The following is a 20,450-nucleotide window of genomic DNA, read 5'->3' as shown; positions in this document are numbered from 1 at the left end:
GGAACATCTTTTACTTATTATATAGATGAGACAACCGAGGCTCAGAAATTTAAATTGCTTCATTAATTTAAGTAAGAGAGTTGTGATTCTTACCTGAACATCCCTTCTTTCCTTCCTTCTTCCCTTACTTTCTGTTTTTCTTTCTTGTTTGGAAGATTTAACATAGGGACATCCTACCTCTAAGCTACACCCCGCCTGTTTATTATTTTTGAAATAAGCTCTCACTCAATTGCTGAGGCTGGCCTCAAACATGCTATCCTGGCTCAGCCTCCCAGGTATTCGGTTGCAGTCATGTGCTACCATGCCTGGCTTCTCCTGGGTTTCTTGACCTCAAAACTCCTAAGTGACCTTTCCCATATACTCTTATAGAAGTCCCTGTCTACCCTGTGATTTCCTGAAGGCAGAGACCATGCACTGTCAGGTTTCCTTCCTTAGCATCCTGGGGAACAATGGCGGCGCCTGCAATTGCTCACTAAGTATGTGTTGGAGTCGCAGTACTTTGCTCCCTCTGTCCTTTTACCCTCTGTAGATTATCATAAAAAGTTGTAGAATTGCCTTTTCATCCATTCTGCTGACAGGCCCTTTTCCCAACGTTGTGGCATCTGATTAGATTGGCCTCAGGATCTGAAGGCTGGACATGGTCCAGGGCTCACTGCTAGAGATTTGACACCACTATTTGACTTGGAGAGTGGGGCTTTGGTGGCTTTCATGGAATAGGTCCAGTGGCAGACAGGAGCATGGATAGTGAGTTCAAATCTGGGATGCATTAAGGTAATTGTGTGGACAAGATAGCTTTGGAAGCCTGGATTTTCATCTCTGTCTTGATGTGGCATCACTGCCATGTCCTGACTGATAAGCTTCCTGATGATGCACTTTGCAAGCTTAATGAGATCTGCAGTCTCCTTATCCAACTGTGCATTTTGGAGTGGGTGATATGGAGGAAATTCAGTTCCAGTCTTTGGTTTTCTGCCATAGCTGACAGTATTTGGATGCCTCTGTGAGTTTTCCAGGTGTTGGCTATGTCTAACCTAACTTTCTGCCAGCTCATAATGCAATGTGGCTCTGGCAGAAAAACTAGCAAACCATCTCCAAGCCTGCTTGCTCATGTATTTCAGCACTACCATCAGCATTTGTCTGAAAGTTTGCCATAGACTTTTCAGTGGTGGTTGACTAGCTAATGGGAAAAACAAAGCTGTCCATGAGAGCAGAGTTTAATTTTCTTGATGATGCTTTGAGCTTTGATTGTATTATTAGTTGGGAGTTGCATGGGTGGGGGGAGGGGAATCAAACAAAAAGAAGATATAGGATCCATTCCACACACGTTGTGAGATGGAACCCGGATCTGAAAACTTGTGGCAGTGCTGACTCAGCTTTAGATCACAGGGATAACACTGAGGGCAATGAGGACATGTCATACTGAGGAAGTCTGGAACTTTGTTCTTGGAAGAACTATAGAACCAAGAGGAGGATTGTCTAACCATTCTTTCATGTCTAAATATCATGCACTTAGTTATCATCATCAACTACAGATTTGGTGCTGGGGATTCAAAAATGCATGGGGCATTCTCTGCCATTGAGGCATTGGCAGTTCACCCATGACTGTGAAGTTGTTATGGGTAGTACTATCTTGCAGATGTAATAGCTAAAAGTTGAGGATGTTAAATAACTCACTGAAATTTACTCACCCGCCAACTACCAATTCTAAGAATTGGCCTTTTAATTATGCATGTGCTTTGTGTATAATGATGCAGTTACCTGGTGACCTAACTTTAAAGACATTGGAGAAATAGGTAAAGATCTTTATTCGTTGGAACTTTAAGAAAGGAGACAGATTTACTAAGGGAGCAAAAGATAGTTTTCCTTAAAAGGAATTGGTTCCTAGAGAAGTAGATTCAAGCCCAGAATGAAGCCCTCAGTACTAGTTCTTAAAACAGGCCAGAAAGCATAGCTTATTGCTTTCTCTTTTTTCTTTTTTAAAAAAAATTATGTCCTTTCCCAGGACAGAATGGGTTTTGGAGTTTGGAGACTGGTGATGAACCACGTCAGGGGATTTTTAAGGATGCTTCGCTACTAAGTTTAGAAAGTTAGGTTTAGAAATCATGGCACAAACTAAATCATTTTTATCCTTTATCTAGTTTGTTTTGAGGAAGTACATTTTTAAATGACTTCCTCAAAGTATTTGGATACAGATTTAATAGGATAAATACTGTTATCACATCAACACGCACTGTTTCCTTTCAAGAACTAAAACCATCATCAAACCTCAGGGTTGAAAATGATACTTTAACTAACTAAACATTTGCAACCACAAGTTGAACAAAACACATTATGCTTCATATAGACCAACTATAATTATGAAAAATATAAGGTTTAAGTCAAAATTGCTATTGGTTTGAGGTGGTTTTATTCTTCTGTACTTTTCTGGGATGTCCCTTGAAGACATTTTAATCCAGAAATATGGTTTAGCTTAGTGGTAAAGGATATAAGCTATGCAATTAACTATTTGGATTCAAAACTTGAATTTATCAATTAATAATGTCCTTGAGTAAATTATCACAGGAAATTTAACTTCTCTGCACCTCAGTTTCCTGAGGCAAAATAATAGAATCTATCTCATAAAGATATGGTAGTGGTTAAATGAACCTCTATAAATGAAATACCAAGAATGGTACCTGGCACACAACAAATGTTTCATTAGTGTGAAGCCTTGTTTCAATAGGCTAACTACTATTCTTTACAATACTTTATGTAACTACAAAGATAAAATCAGTTAATTCAAGACTTGCAAAGGTTTTCTAACATGCCACTTATTTAAATGGATTACACCTTGTTTTGGAAGAATTTAAAATGTCTAAATATGAAACATTTCCTTCTCCATACCATAAGCAGGATCCATAACATCATATAGCTGTTATGATTAGGTATAGAATGTTCTCTGAAGAACTTATGCATTAATGGTCAGAGTTGATATAATTAAGTCATGAAGACTAAAATCTCATCAGTGGATAAAATCCATTGTAATGGATTTACAGGGTGGTAACCATGACAGGTGAGTCCCTGGGGGTTTGGCTTTAGGAAATGAGCATTTATCTTTGAATCATTTTGCTTCCTCTCTTTTGCTTCTGGTCTCCATGATGTGAGATCAAAGCTTTGCTCTCCCTGTTTCTCTGCTTCCTACTGAGTTCTGTAGACACATCCTTACTTAGACTGAAACCCTAAAATTCCCAAAAACTGTGAGCAAATAAATCTTTCTTCCTCTCCGTTGTGTAGTCAGGTACTTTGAATTACAACAGTTAAAAATGTTGACCAAGACAGAAACCGGTACCAGAGAATTGAGGTCACTCCTATATCTAAATCTAACCACGGGTCTTGTGAGTCTTTGGAGCTAATTTATAAGAGAAAATTGGAAAAGCCAGAATGTGGCTAGAGAGGTGGACAGTAGCGACTATGCACAGAAAATTTTATAGGGCAAAGAGAATTCCAGAGGAAAATGGAGTGGAGAACATGAGTGTCACATTCTGGCAAATAACTTAGCAGCATTTTGCCCATGTCCTGAAACCGTGTGGTGCTAAATTTAAAGATGACAGATTGACTAAGCTGATGGAGGAAATCTTAAAACAGCGAAGTATCCAAGCTACATTATGGGTGTTGGTGTCTGAATTCGGTGAATTGTGCATTAAATTTTGGGAGTAAAAATCAAAGCAGAAAGACTATAGATTTGCAGTTTGGCCAGAAAGGGATGTATAAAGCTGAAGCCCAGAGAGATGTTGCTGTTACAGAAAGTAAGATGATTGGAAGGAGGTCAAATATTTTTCAAAGGAACAAATATAGGAATGTGTTTGGTGCAGCCCAAGTTAGAAACCATGAGAACAAGTGCCCACTGGTGGTGGTGATGATTGAAAAGTGCCTGGTGGCAGTCAGGGTTGAGACAAATGCAGAAGTGGCCAGGATTAAGACAGGCCCAGTGATTCTGTGATTGAAAAGGGCAAAGCACAATGATTCAAGAGGATATTATTACCTTTCCTACTAGTGGTCCAACACTTTTGTAATGTTGACTTTGCTGGGAAAAATGAGGCCATGGAATCTTTCCTCTAGATTTCAAAGGAAGGTCTGGAAAACCAGGCAATGTGTGGTAGGGTCAGAATCTTCAAAAGCAGATTTAAACGAGGTAATTTGTGAAGCTGTGAGGTTAAAGGCAAGGCTAAAGGAAAACCTCCATGATTTAGAAATTCCAGAAATGTGGAAATACTGCAAAGAAAGGTTGCAAGTTACGAGCCATGGAGCCAAGTTGGAAGAAAGAGTGTGCTGATCATTGCAAACAACCAGGCCACAGGGGTGGAGCTGAAAAGGCCCCTTGGAAATAGTATCTCACCACCACATGTCTTAGATGCCAGAGACGGAGCTGTAAGATTAAATGTTTGCTTTGCTGGATTTTGACCATGTTTTTGTCCCATCTCTTCTTTCTGTGGTCCTAGTCCTCCATTTTGAAATGCAAATGTTTACTCCATATCAGTGTTCTTTGTATGTATGTGCTTGCTTTTTATTTTTACTTTCATTTACAGGGGCTTACAGCCATGAGTCTCATAGGAAACTTTGGGACTTTTGAGCAATGCTGGAACTGTTGAGATTATGGGAATTCTTGGAGGTATACTAAATGCACTTTGCATTCTTAAATGAGCATGAACTCTACAGGGACTAGGGGCAGAATGTTGTGTGTGTGTGTGTGTGTGTGTGTGTGTGTGTGTGTGTTACTAGGAATGGAACCCAGGGGCATTCTACCTCCAAGCTACACCCCCCAGTCCTATTTTTAGACTTTTTTACTTTTTGAAACAGGGTCTCACTGAGTTGCAAAGGGCCTTGCTAAGTAGCTGAGGGTGTCTACAAACCGTGATCTTCTGGTCTCTACCTCCTGAATGCTGGGATTATAAGTGTGCGCCACCACACCCAGCATGTTATGTTTATATAGAGAATGTTCTCTGAAGAGTTTGTGTATTAATGTTCAGAGTACAGAAACATATCTATTTATAGTTGTTTCCTTTTCTAATTAATACACATATTTACTGAGTACATATTATGAGCCAGGCACTCCTACTAAAATTGGGTATACAGTTTTACAATTTCCTTGAGATTTTAATCTCAAGTCTGAAGTATCATATAATTCTCATTATTTATAACACTTCAAGAAACATTAGTATGGTAATGAACTATTAAGTACTTATTGGCTGGATTAACCTATATTAAAAAAGCCATCTTCTTTTCTGTACATTAGTATGTTTTTTAATATAACAAACTGATTAACAGTAGCTTTATGTTTTTTAAATTGTCTTTCTTTCTTTCTTTCTTTCTTTCTTTCTTTCTTTCTTTCTCTCTTTCTCTCTTTCTCTCTTTCTTTCTCTCTTTCTCTCTTTCTCTCTTTCTTTCTTTGTCTGGAGATAGAACCCAGAGGCATTCGACCTCCAAGCTACACCCCCTGCCCTACTTTGTATTCTTTATTTTGAAACAGGGTCTCACTAAGTTGCGGAGGGCCTCACTAAGTACTGAGGCTGTCTGCGAGCCTTGATCCTCTTGTCTCAGCCTCCCGAATGCTGGGATTACAAGCATGGGCCACCACCCCCGGCTCTTTAAATTTCTTTCTTTCTTTTCATATGCTCTTATTGGTGTATTGTAGTCTCACATCAAAATCAAGTTCAGAGTTATAGGGTCATACATGTATACAGCACTTGGTGAGCTTCCCCCTGGGTCACCACTTGACATTAGGCTTAATCTGAGAAGTAATAAATGTAAAGAGTTATAGCTAATTTCATCCCATGTCTAGTCTCATTCTCTCTTCTTTCTCTTCTATCTAAATCTCCAGCTGCTAAACATACATTCACAATATATTATTGCATGTTATAGGCCTAACGAGTCAATGAAATCCCAGTAGGTCTTGTAGACTGAATTACTGGCTAATATTCTCTTCCTTATAACTGCTAGAATACAAGTATATATAACAGAGGTAGAATTAAGCAATATTATTTTTTTAGATGCTCAATGATTTAGTATTCTTGATACAGTGTCTAAAACCACTATTTGAAATGCTATTTATTCTCCACCAATTAAGATTTTTCTCATTCCTTCCCAATAGAGTCCCATCTAATGAAAAAAAAAAAAAGAAACTAAAGACAGAATTAGCAAATCATTTTGTGTATTTTTTCCTGTAAAATACCAAATGTTTAACACCACATAGGTGATTCTTTTTCCTGAAATTAGGGAGATAGAACTATTTAGAAAAGAATTCCTAGGCCAAACATTATAAGCTTATTGTGGTCTTGAGGTTCTGACCTTCATTTGAACTCATAGAGTATTTGGTCATGTTTTTAACCTTTCAATCTAAACAAGAAGTTAATTTGAGGGTTAGGGTACAGAGAAGATTATTTGGTTCTTTTTTAAGAACGGTCTTTTGTGAATCAACATTTCAGTGTCTCAGAGGTTCTTCATCAATCCCACAATCCCATTACGTAAAGATACAGGATAAGTTATTTTTACAAGGCTTTTAACTAGTTACTGATGTAATTTGTTATGAACTGTTTACCAGTTGATCCTTAAGTTACTCTCATCTTTGAAGTTTCTTTTAAATAAAAGAAGGTATTTTGACCTTACTCTTTGAATACACTACTTTTTTTTTAAAAGGGAGAACTGCCAAATTTGTCATTTTTATACTTAACTTGCTATTTTCAATACACATATACAACAGTTTTAAAAGATTTAAAAGTAAAATGTATAAAGCCTTCTAAAACAAATATGTGTCCTTGATATACTCCTCATTCCTAGAAAGACATTTAACATATATTCACAAATGAGTTTAACAGTGAGTCTGAGAGCCGGGTGTGGTGGCGCATGCTTGTAATCCCAGCATTCAGGAGGCTGAGACCAGAGGATCACGGTTCGTGGATAGCTCAGTTACTTAGTGAGGCCCTCCACAACTTAGTTGTTTCAAAATAAAGAATAAAAAATGGGGCAGGGGGTGTAGCTTGGAGGTCAAATGCCCCTGGGATCCATCCCCAAACTCACACACACACAAAAGTGAGTCTGAAAAGTTTGCAAAAATGTAAAGACAAAATTCTAAGTCTTAAATGGATACCTATTCATAAAGTCCTTCATATTTATAGAAAGACATTTTTTGAGTATTCTTGAAAATGAGTTTTACAATTATTAGCTGAAAATATGCAAGGAAAAAAAATTCATGAAGTTTAGGATGATCATGGAAGATACTAAGAATGATTGATTTATGATATATACATTGAAACCCTTTCACTTTATATCCAGTGATGCCACGGTGTATCAGTTCATTTTTCATGACTATAATGAAATACCTGAAGCAGGTAACTTTATAAAAAAGAGGTTTATTTCAATCATTGTTTTGCAAGCCAAAAGCCCAAGATTGGGTATTCTATTTGTTTGTCATTTTATGAGGGCCAATGGCCAATGACATCATGGTGGAGGCAAATGTGTGAGAGAGACACTGTATCACACCATCAAAAGACAGAGAGAGAGATTCAAGGATTGGGTTTGCTATTATAAGCACTCACTCCTGTGAGAGTTTGGGGTTACCCAAAGAGCTAACTCAATCCATCCTAAAGGCACGCCCCCAATGGCCTAAGAATCTATCATTAGGCTCCACCTCTTCAAGCTCTCACCACCTCTCAGTATTACCACACTAGGTACTAAACTTCTAGCACAGGAACTTTTGGTAACAAAATGAATCCATATTTAAACCACAGAATACAGTGAGTAGCAACAGAGAGAGACTATTTCACAGTTCAACTCACATAATCTAATGAGCAAGTAGGTTTGTATTAAAGGCTAAAAGAAGTGCATTCAAATATTAGTTTTTTCTTGAGGAAACTTTTTCTCTTTTCCCTAAGAGTCACAAAGTTCACATGGTATGGTGACATTCATTTTCTGTTTTGACTGGCTTACATTCTATTGTGCTTCCTCTGGGCTGCAAAAGAATCTCCCCGATGTGTTGTTAAGTTTTAGAGCTAAAACGGGTTTTAAAATAAAAGAACTTACATGGGAATGTGCCTCAGTGACTGATGATGAGGTGTTTGCAGTAACACCATACAAAGGAAGCTCTCGATAACCCTGGGAATAGGCAAGCTTAAAATAATTTCCTGAGTAAAATCTGTTGTAACTGATGCAGTATGGACACCGTGTAATAATATATGCACTGAAGGTGATCATGGAAGAGGTGTTATTTTGATGTTCTAACTAGTGGAGTATTTATCTAGCACTATATTTATGCTATTTTCATTAAAACTAATGGAAGATTTTATTTTAATTTTCATTTAAAACTAAAGAAATTTTAGTTCAGTCATATTAACTTATGTGTCCTATCCAAACAGGCCATTATTTTCCTACACAGAGTCTATACATTATAGGGTTTATTACTCATGGCAGGTTAATTCCTGCTTATAGAAGACTACTACAATTTGATTGAATAAGTATTTCTATAGCACTTTTTTCCCCTTCTACCTTAGTATGAAAGACTCTAAATTAATTGCTAAGCTGGCCCAGTAGTCTGGATTCTGTGACACTAACTCCTCTTAAGAAGTTCAATAAAATAACTTAGGACAATTTTTTCTATTTCCTTTTTTTAATTCTTTATTTTGAAACAGGGTCTCACTAAGTTGCTGTGGTTCCTCTGAGCTACACCACCAGCCCTATTGTTTAGTCTTTTAATTTTTGAAACTGGGTCTCACTGAGTTGCAAAGGGCCGAGCTAAGTCACTGAGGCTGTCTGAGAACCATGATTTTCCTGTCTCAGTCTCCCAAATGCTGGGTTTACAAGGGTGCGCCACCACACCTGGCTATTTATCCAGTGTTTTTAATGCTTTGAATATTTTTTAATGAGTTGATTAATTTAGAAGAGGTTCTTATTCAATGTTCTCCAGAGAAAAAGGTGTGTGTGAGTGTATATATTAAAGAGATTGTGAGGAATTTGTAATTTTGGAGGCTGAAAAGTCTCACTCTGTACAAGAGGAAGGCCCAGGAAAGACAGTACTTATTTTTTATTTTAAATGCAAAAGTCTGAGAGCCAAGGAAGATAATTTTATAAATCCCAGTATGAAGACAAAATAAGACGGCTTAGCTCAAGTAGTGGGGCATGAAAATATGGGTAAGTTCTTATTTCCTCTACTTTTGCTCTATTTAGGCCTTCAGCAGATTGGATGAATCTGCCTTCAGCCCACTTCCACTGAGGTACTTTACTTGAACCTACTTATTCAGAGGCTAATCTTGCCCTAAAACACTCTTAACTAAAGACACAAAAAGAAATAATGATTAATCTAGGTACCTCTTGGTCCAGTTAGATTAACACATAAAATTAACCATCAAGAGATACATTATATCATATTGGCAAAGGATATTTCTTTAAGATATTATCTGGCTCATCCACAACTAAGTGTATAACTCATTTGCTGAGTGCCTTGCTAAATTGCTGAGACAAAACTGAAACTTGTGATCCTCTTATCTCAGACTCTCAAAAACTAGGATCACAGATATGCTCCACCTCCCCCACCCCAGCTGAATTTACTTTTATAAATACTGTTACTAATATGCAATACATTTAGATGTTTTTCCTGGTACATTCCAAAAATTGTGTAACTTCTTGATTTTAGTCATCATCACTTGAATTCAATGTGATGTACCATATGGTAGCATTTCCAGAAAATGAAGAGTGTCATGTTTTGTCAAGATTTCACTTCCTTGTGTAGAAACTGAACCTTCTGTTATTGACTCTTAGTCTGCACTTTGGTATAAATCTTTGCTTTCTTATGAGAAACTGGTTAGTTCAGACATGACTAATGGATAGTCTTCTTAACAATATAAGTTCTCTTCTTCTTTTTAAAAAACAGAATGCTAATCTCCATGATTATTTCCATTCGCTTTCACTGATAAGGGCTTTTGATAGGTCATGGTAAACATTTCATTTGGATCACTCAACAGCAATCAACTGCATAGACTGTCAATCTTTAACATATAAAGTAAATTTGTCTGGAAAAAAAAGCCAAAAATGTTAAAATCAATCCAAACCAAAATATTAAAACAAATAATGCAGTTCTTTTTCATACATAGAATTTAACTTTTATTTCTATCTCTGAATAAAAATTGCAGAGACAGAGATTGTCAGCTCATTACATATCCTTTTTATCTAAGTAGAAATAGTGACAGACAATAGAAAAATTCTGAAGTTCAATCCATATTCAGTGGTCCAGAAGCCTTCTTATTGGGGCTTCAAAGTCTCACTCTGTACAAGAGTTTTACTGCAACAGAGAAGAATTCAGAATGTGAATTTCCAGGGACTAGGCTATATGGATATGTATTCTTTGCTTCAAAGCAATAATTTTGAGTGTTAGGTTTTGTTCAAGCTTTAGGATTGAGACTATTAGTAGTGCTTGATAACTTGGTCTGATGCTATGTAGATTTCTTTCAAAACATCCTAGTTAGAATAATACACTTCTGATATCTCCCTTAAAAGGACCTTGACTGGTTGTTCCTCTGCTTAGAAACTCTTATCTTTAGAGTTGCTTTTTAAAAATCCTTTAGATAAGTGTCTTACCTAAAAATCCATTTTGATTCTCACAGTATTATGCATCTCTCTTTTAATACCAACTTTAGCACAATCGTGTCTTTATTGATAATTTATCTTACTAATATTTCTTTACCCTTACTAGGCTGAAGCTCCATGATGAAAGGACAGTGTGTGTGTGTGTGTGTGTGTGTGTGTGTGTGTGTGTGTGTATCTATATCTATCTATATCTATATATCTGTATATCTATATATCTCTCTATATATCTATATATAGAGAGATGGAAACAGGGCTCTACTAAGTTGCGGGGGTTGGCTTTGAACCTGTGATCCTCTTGTCTCAGCCTCCCAAGTACTGGGATTATAGGCATGCACCATCATGGCTAGCTCTCTTCCATGTTTTTACTTGCTGGCAAAAGTCCCTTAAGAAGTTAATGAGCTAGATTAAATGTGACTTCTCCATTAGACTCATATAAAAACCATGCCCACCATTCGTTTCAATATAATCATGCTATACATTAGGTGGTACATCAAGATAATTATAGACAACATCCTTAAGATTCTTAGAGGTCCTTTTTTTTTGACTAATGAAGGACACTACTAGGCATGATCTTAGATTACTTTTAAGTCTTAACAAAGGGACCCATAACCATACAAATTATTCTTTATTCTGTAACCATTTAATACAGGAGATCTTATGCTGTCTGAAGAGACAGAATGAAAACATTATTACTAGCCTGAAAGGTCTTGGCCTGCTATTCCAAACTGAATTCTTTCTTTATATCATATCTGGCTTGAAGTACCTGCTCATACTCAGCTAAAACTACCCAGCTGGTAAGTTCACATTCTGTCTAAAGTTCTCCCTAGTCAGATCTGCAAGTCCTTTATGGATATTTTCTACTGTTTAAGTTACTAACAGGTGATGGTTTTTCAAATTGTTTCACCTTTATATGCCATGAAGACCACTATCCTCTAGTAATTTTTCTCACTGCTTTTCCCCTCTACTAAAGGTTTTCTTGTCAATTTTGTAGGCTTCACCCATTAAACCAACTTCTACCAAAGTAAACACAAGAGCCTTTGGATTTTTGTGACAGCAGCACATATTTTGTCATCACTATTTTTTTTTGTGTGTGGTACTGGGGATGGAACCCAGGGGCATCATTCTACCTCTGAGCTATAGCCCCTATTTTTATTCTTTATTTTAAAACAAGGCCTCACTAAGTTCCAGAGGGCCTCACTACATAGCTAAGGCTGTCCATGAACCGCGATCCTCCTGTTTTAGCCTCCCAAATGCTGGGATTACAAGCGTGTGCCACCATACCCGGCTTGGCCTCACTATTTTTGATAGGCATCGAATACTGCATTATAACCCACCACCGTTTTAGTAGCTCACAGTTCTGTGGGGTAGCGGTTTAGACAAAGCAAATCGGACGGTTCTTCTCTTAATTTATCTGGGCTCATATATGGTTGCAATCATTTAGCAGCTCAGCTTAAAATGGATACCTGCAATGACTATATTCATGTCTTCTAATTGGTGAAAGCTCCCTCTCTCTATATATGCATACTGCCTCATGCTTTAGGAGGCTCACCCGGGCTTTTTCCCAACATGGTTTCAACGTTCCAAGAAGGTAAAAGTAGAATCTATAAAGTGTCTTATGATCCACACTTGGTAACATGGTCACATAACCTTGCCTGCACCCTGGTTGATAGCTAAGCAAAGCCACAAGGCACCCTAGAATGAAGGGGATAGAAACAAACTCTACACTTTGGAGAAACAAGAAAGTCACACCACAAAGGCATGTGTGCCTAGGGATGGGATGAAGTTTTTGCAGTCATTTGAGGTTTAGTTAGGGAAACAGAGGCAAGGACCATGCTATGAGCTATATGATCTATGGCAGGCACTAGACTGTTCATATGCATGCAAGAGCTGGGGGAGGAATGGTCTGAGAGAGCAGCGTTATCCGAGGAGAGATCACCAACCGATCACCCTGAAGCAGACTGAGTTTACAGGAGGAGCAGAGGCTGAGCACTCCAGAAACCGAAAGCAAATGCAAGGAGAATTTCATGAAAACAATCATCTTTGGAAAATAGGGCTTTTTGGCTCCACCACCAAATATCTGGTGGTAGCTGTGGGGCCACTGTTGGTCCACAGCATCAGTAGTCTCGATGAACAGCTTCTCTCAGCCCAGAGGAGAATAAGGACAGAAGGGGTCACACTGAGCACCTCTGTGTCTCACCAACACTAGAGCAAACCAGTAAAACCTTCAGAAGGCAATGACTGTGTCTTTCCCCATCCCATCTATGCCGTCAAAAATGCCTTTTTCCAGCCCAACAGGAATCGGGGCACAAGATCTGGGCTGAGGGAGGGTTTTGATGTATTTTGTCCTCCAAGTGTTCATGTGTCAGAAGCTTGGGCCAAGTGTGTTGTGTGAGAGGTGATGGACCTTGACCAGGTAGAGTCTAGTGGAAGGCTGTGGAGGCATACTGCACTTGAGTAGGAGTAGGGCAGCTCTGCTGGAGTCTGAGTTATTCTTCTCAAGAATGAATTGCTATAAAAGTTCTGACTCTCCCTCTGGCTCTTGGCTTGGGATGTGATCTTTCCTCTCACACACCCTACCACATACATGCTGCTACCCACCTTGCAGGCTTCATTGAAACCTAGTTTGCACTAGATACTATGCCTTTGAGTTTCTAAAACTGTGACCTCAATGAATCTCTTTTCTCTATAAAATAGTCTTCCTTGGGTATTTTATTATGATAAGAGAAAATGGACTAAGACAATATACCTTCCTGCCCTACTTGGGGCATGGCACATTGGTTCAGTAGCTGGCAGAAAATACTACCTGGCAGGTAGAGGGCAGGTATGCTGTAAGACGAATTACAGATGGCACTTCCAGAGGCCTTGATAGGTTTGCATGGGGAAGTTTCTCCATGTCCAAGGAAGTATGACATTAAATAGCAATTCCCAAATATCACAATAGGTCAGTAACTGAGGAAAGAAAATGTTTCTGGTTAAGTAGCCCTTTTTCCTGCTTTAAACAAAGGACCCCATATTATCCATTTTCTCTGATTCCTAAACACTTTGTTTCTGGCTCTGACCAGAAACAAACTGTCCTGCTTTGGGGGATTTTAATGCAAAACTTTCTAAAGAAGGAGATCCTAGAAACTGTAGCTCTCAGCTCATCCAAGTTATAACTTATAAGAGCAAATGCATGCTTTTAAAAACCATGTCAATGACATTCATGAAATGATGATATGCCATAGACACTGGGGTTCGTGTGCAGGTTGACATATGGACCATGTCTTGCTAAAATGAGTTTCCGTTTACCTGTACCTGTTCAAAATGTCGATTTTGGCAGACAGCCCGAACACCGTCACAGTGTCTTTTTTATAGTGTGACATTTCCAGTTTGAGTGTTAATGAAAAAAGGGGAAGAACACTTTTTATCTCATATCCTGAGCCTTCTGAACTTGTAGGATCTGATACACATGTTTTTTATTGCCAGGGTACATCAGGCAGCTAGGACGTCCCAGCCACAGATGGGTAGTCCTTCCTTCTTTCGTTTTATTGTTAACCTTTGCTTCAGTGCACTTACAACTAGATTGCATGGTCTATAGCTGGGTTTTTAACAGATTTTTTTTTTATTTCAATTGTTGCTGGAAGCATTGTATTGGAAATTAGACACTTTTAGTACTTCATTTATGGTTGATTTATTCATCCCTCTTGTGTATAGATACAGTGTCACTACAGTACGTTCGTAGTGCTGGATGTAAACACCAGCCTTTGGAGCACGCTTGTTGGCAGCTTATTTACTTGGACTTGGCCACCTTAGCATTGGTGCCTGGTGGCATCTGGCTTCTTGTTCATCATTAGATGGGAGAAGACAAAAGAGAGGAATGAAGCTCAGAATTCTTGACTAAAATGGCTCCTGAATCTTAAACACACACACACACACACACACACACACACACACACACACACACACACGCTAATTCAAATAGACTTCAGGCCTTTTTTTCTCCCTGCTTTGATATTTATTTAAGTGACATGACTGTAACACTTCAGTAAATGTGTGAGATTTTGATTCTAGGTTGTGCAATTTCTAGAAAAATAAACATTTGGCTTTTTGAAATACTTAAAACGTCTCCGAACACTCTAAAATGCCATGATTTAAATCATCCTAGTTTGAAAAAATGTGATTTTACTGATCTTCACCTACTGCCTGGGACAGCAACAATTACATAAATGGCTTTTGTGAATTTTTTAAAAATACCAAGTACTGAATGGAGTGGAAGTATTATCCCAGGATATCCTGATTCCCCAAACAATTGGCCTCCCTTTTTCATTATACAAAAGCACTTATAGGGAATTGGACCCTCAGGTCTAAATAAATGCATTAATAATTTTTTTCTGATATTAATATTCACAGTAGTTATAACAAAATGGTCTCAGTTTCTGTTAAATTCGGCCTATTTTCTCTATTTAATAACTAAAATATACTTATTTCTAAATAGTTCTGGAAGAGAAGTCTGAAGAATGTATAGATTCACTTCAGATTATTGTTTTAGCAACATTTAAGTTATTTTCCCTCTCTTCATTGGTTGCGTATTTTATGTGCTTCCTTTGTTAGAAATTGGTTGAAAACTCACGCAAGAGTGTTAGTAACATAGTGGAAAGTCCCCACTTCCTGATTTTCCCATCAGCAGTTGGAAGACATTGGGGGCTTTTCACTTCCAGGGTCAAATGTCATTTTGGAAACACACCTACTTCCTGATCTTCCTCATACTTTGTAGACAATCTATCAATCAAGGCTTTTTAACTGAATGAGTAAAGACAGTTTCAGTCATCTTCCTTCTACAATGAAGTAGCTTTGAGTCAGTGTCATTAATGGTTTCCCAGAATTTCTCTCCAAGAAAGTCTTCCAGGTGCATGGTGTTCCTGTTTTAAAAGTGGAGGAAGTAGCTGTTTAGACTGCAATTTTCCTCCTACCAACAGATTGGGAAATGGTTAGCTACCTTAGAACCTAGTTCAGACTGAAATTAAAACCTCAATCTAGCCAGGCACAGTGACACACTCCTATAATTCCAGTTCTAGAGAGGCTGAGTGAGACAGGAGGATCCCAAGTTTGAGGCCAGCCTCAGCAACTTAGTGAGGCCCTGCTTGACCTAATAAGACACTGTTTCACAGAAAAAAAAAAGAAAGAAAGAAAGAAAAAGAAATGGTAAGGATGGGGGTATAGCTTGGAGGTAGGTAGAATGCTCCTAGGGTTAATTCCCTGCCTCCTCCCTACACACACACACACACACACACACACACACACACACACACACACACACAAAGATATAATTATCTTTCCATGAAGGATATTTAAAACTTGAAAATCCAGTGGAAAGGCAATCCAGTGTATGTTTTCCATTCTCTTACTCCTTCATAACCTAGCACAAATAAGTCATGGTCATATCAAAGACCCCCACGCCGCAGGTGGTATATTATATATTTGTACTTTCCTGCAATTGGGGAGGGTCATGATTTCAGGTTGGCTGGCTGGTGTATTTAGTGGTGCAACCCTGCATTGTTTGATTGTTTATGTGTGGCTTGAATTAAAGTTAAATGAACATTTGAATTATGACTAGATGGCTTCAGTATTTAGTGTGCTGGGATTGTTTATTAAATCAAACGTTTCAAACATGTCTTATCTTGAAAGAAAGATAAAGCTAAATTTTCTCTCAAGATTACAAGTTCAGAATCTTTTAAAAGTTTTAGAAGTTGGCTCTCCTGAGTGTATAAGTTTGGAGAAATATCATCATAGTTTGTTCCAATATGAAACACGGTGTTTCTAAAAGTAGAAGGTATACCTTACATTTTTTCTCTTTGTTTTCTATTTAAGACATATATAATTCAGGGCATGAACAACAAAGACCTACTAGGTCTCTTTAAGAATTTATTTATGGCCGGGCGTGGTAGTACACGCTTGTAATCCCCATGCTTGGAAGGCAGAGACAGGAGGATTGCGCAGGTTCGAAGCTAGCCTTGCTGGCTTAAGAGACCTTGTTTCCAAATAAAATTTAAAATAGGTCTGGAAGTGTAGCCCGGAGGTAGAAGGGTTTCCAAGAACCCTAGTACCACCAAATAAAATAAAATAAAATAAAATAAAAAGAATTTATTTATGAAACAGGGTCTCCCTGAGTTGCAAAGGGCTTTGCTAAGTAGCTAAAGCTGTCCATGAGCCACAAATCTCTGGTCTCCGCTTCCAGAATGCTGAGATTTCAAGTGTGCATCACCATACCCAGCTCTGTTTAAAAAAACAAGACAAAAAAAAAAAAAAACCCAACAACAACAACAATTAACAAATAGGGCTGGGGATGTAGCTCTGAGGTATATTGCCCCTGGGTTCCACTCCCAGTACTGCAAAAAAAAGAAAAAAAGAAAGAAAGAAATTTAACACTCAAGGCTTTCTTAGAAACCAATTTCCTCTCTGTGAGTAAAGACAGACAGCAGCTTGCCTTGTCAGTTTCCCTTCTTGTGGATTCTTGGTCTTTATTGTTAGGATTCTTAAGTTTTTAGTCTTTATTTTGGCGGGAGTGTCCTGGGGATTAAATCTAGGGGTATTCTACCTCTGATTTACACCCCAAGTCCTTTTTATTTTTTGTTATTTTAAACAGACTCTTGCTATGTTGCTGAGAGTGTTTCTATGCTGCTGAACCTGTGATCGTGTGATCTTCCTGTTTTAGCCTCGCAAATACTGAGATTACAGGTGTGTGCCACCATCACACCTAGCTATCTCTAAATCTTTTGCCAGCTCAGATCCTACCATTCCTTCAGAATCCATCTCAATAAATATATTCTCAGCAGATGGTTTCTAGCTCCAGTGACCTCTTATCTACTTTGAACTTTTAGATCTTTCTAATTGCTTCGATTCCTCACACGTCTTCTCTCTTCAGGGATGGGAAAAAGAAGTGTTAGGTACCTAGGCAGAGATGAGCAGGTGGGCAGGGTTGGGACCTGGACCTGAAGCACCTGAGAGAAAGTTCAGCGAGACTTTGTAAGTGGAAGCAGCTGCCGTTAGAGAGCTGCAGGGACTCGGACTTCAATCCCATAGGAAAGTTTCCAACATAGCGCAAACAGCACAGATGCACTAAGGTGTGGTGCAGAAAGGCAATCGACCACCACAAATAAATATGCATGAAGGAGGGAGTGTCCAGAGGGAATATAAGGCTTTCCACAGGAAGAGCTCCATGCCATTTTCCACTTCAGAGAGTGGCCTGTCCTAGACATTTTTTTCTCGGAAACATAGCCCCTGTTTATTTAATCACAGCCTTTCTCTACACAGCGCTGCCACTTTCCTAAATAAGCCCCTTATGTTCCCTTATTCATGCTTTCTGTTTGAACTATTTTTTTTTTTTTTAAAGCAAGAACCTAAAAGAAATTGTTGCCCCGTAACAGAAGGACAGAGATCAACACAGTCAACCCTCCTGTCTTTTGGAAGATTATTACCAGGAGTACTGTGGATAGCAAAATCTTCCAATATCTAAAGCTCAGATTTCTTATATAAAATGGTACAATATTTGCACATAACCTATGCACATCCTCCTGTATACTTTAAATCATCTTTACATGAATGCAATAGAAATAGTTCTTTTTTTTTTTTTTTTTTTTTTTTGCAGTACCAGGTACTGAACTCAGAGGCATTCATACTCTGAGCTACACCCCCAGCCCTATTTTTAATTCTTTTTTTTTTTTTGTGGTGATACTGGGGGTGGAACCCAAAGGCTTTCTACCTCCGGGCTATACTCCAAGACCTATTTTATATTTTTATTTGGAAACGGGTCTCACTAAGTTGCTGAGAGCCTCACTAAGTAGCCGAGGCTGGCTTCGAAGCTGTGTGATCCTCCTGTCTCAGCCTCCCAAGTTCTGGAATTACAAGTGTGTGCCACCACACCCAGCTTATAAATAGTTCTTAAACTCTATTTCTTAGGGACTCATGGCAAGAAAAGTCTGTATATAGTTGAATTTTGTACAGATGCAATTTTTTTTGTTCCTGATATATTCTATGTATAGTGGGCTAAATTCACCACTGACGTGAATCCCACAGCTAGAGAAAGACGACTGTATATTTCTGTCCCACTGTTCTGGGGACCTGAGTTTTTGTTGAATCATAGGTGATGAATAGAGAAATATTTAACTATATTCGAACTTCGAATGGGAAGAGCTGTGTTTCCTCACAATTCTGCAGTTAGATGTATCTTCCTGTGTTGGGGTACTCATCGTCAGGTGGCATGGCGGGCAGGATTCAGCTCCACAGCTGAATCAGGCAAGACTTGGTGCTTACTTGGGGAACTTGAGGATTCAAAAGGAAGTGAAAAAAAAAAAAAAGACCTATGTTGGAGACAAGGAAAGACACTATTGACAGCGGCAGTATAAGCAAATGACACTTGTTATTTGTTAATCCTACACAATTAACACTGGCGCGGGGAAAATATGGTTTGCAGGACTACAATGTGGTCATTACATATCCCAGGAAATCATGTTGGATTTCATCGCAGGTGTGAAATTAACCAGTGCTATTTCCATAAATGCTATAATTAACCTAGATTTCCAGCAAGAGGTCTTTAAGGTTCTAGAGAATTCTCTGTAGTCATTCCTCCTTGGGTATTTACTTCTGAAATGGTGGGTGAGCCCCGGACAGCTCGTGAAATCTGACCTGCTCCTCGTTCTAAGAAAAGTGGTAAATATCAGAACATGTGTGTTTACCTACAGCTACCCCTGTTTTGTTTCTATATCTTGAAAATGTATGTTGCAGGATTTGGCTAATGTTTAATTTTGCTTCCAGTAAAAACATTCTCTATATTTGGCTTTATTGTATTTGCCACTTAAGAATGCAGAATTTATTATTATGTGCTTAAAGCAATCATTTAACACTGACATTTTAAGTATGACAATAATCCAAGTAATTGTCACCCATTCAGTTAACTGAAAACATCTTTACTTCCTGAGACAACTAATTATAATGCAGTGTTGCTATCTTTTAATTGTAGACATGTTTGTTTTTGTATTTATTTTGGTTGAGGCTGTCTTCAAGGACATCCCTAGTCTCAAACTTGGCAATCTTCCCTTAATCTCTCTCTCTCCCCAACCCCCTTTCTCTTGTGCTTTCTGAAAATAAAACACTGGCAACAATTTTGACAGGAAAGGAGACAATTTTTAGTTTTCAGAAGCTTTGCTAATGGCTTCAGGTGCCAGTTTATGAGCTTTTATTTATTTATTTATTTTTTGGTGGTACTTGGGATGGAACCCTTCTACCTCCAGGCTATATTCCCAGAACTATTTTATATTTTATTTGGAAACAGGGTCTCTTAAGCCAGCGCGATCCTCCTGTCTCAGCCTCCCAAGCGTGGGGATTACAAGCGTGTGCCACCATGCCCGGCCTATGAGCTATTTTTAAAAGAAGCTGATCAATTGTCATATAAATAATTAATTTCAGGTGTACCCCAAATCCCTCTCTCTCCCTCCCTCCCTCCCTTTCTCTCTAGTTTTTTTTTTTTTTTTTTCATGGTCCTAGGGATGGAACCCAGGGACATTCTGTCTCTGAGCTATACTATGCACCCAGGCCTATTTTACTTTTTGAGGACATGGCTAAATTGCTAAGGCTGGCCTCAAACCTGCAATCCTCCTTTCTCAGCCTCCCAAGTACTCTGTATTATAGCATGTGCCATGACACCTGGTTTAGAAGATGATTTTAGATATCATAATTACCAACCACCAAAGAAAGGAGGTGGTGCTGCCCTCTGGTTCCATAAGACTTCATTTCAATTCCCATCACAGCTTTTACCCATGAGGAAAGTTCTATTGTGATTTGTTTTAGACAGAGATTATGGCACTGTC

Source organism: Muscardinus avellanarius, assembly GCF_963383645.1.
Source record: "Muscardinus avellanarius genome assembly, chromosome: 14".
Lineage (NCBI taxonomy): Eukaryota > Metazoa > Chordata > Mammalia > Rodentia > Gliridae > Muscardinus > Muscardinus avellanarius.
The sequence above is the reverse complement of the archived record's forward strand: the minus strand, read 5'-3'. Positions refer to the sequence as shown.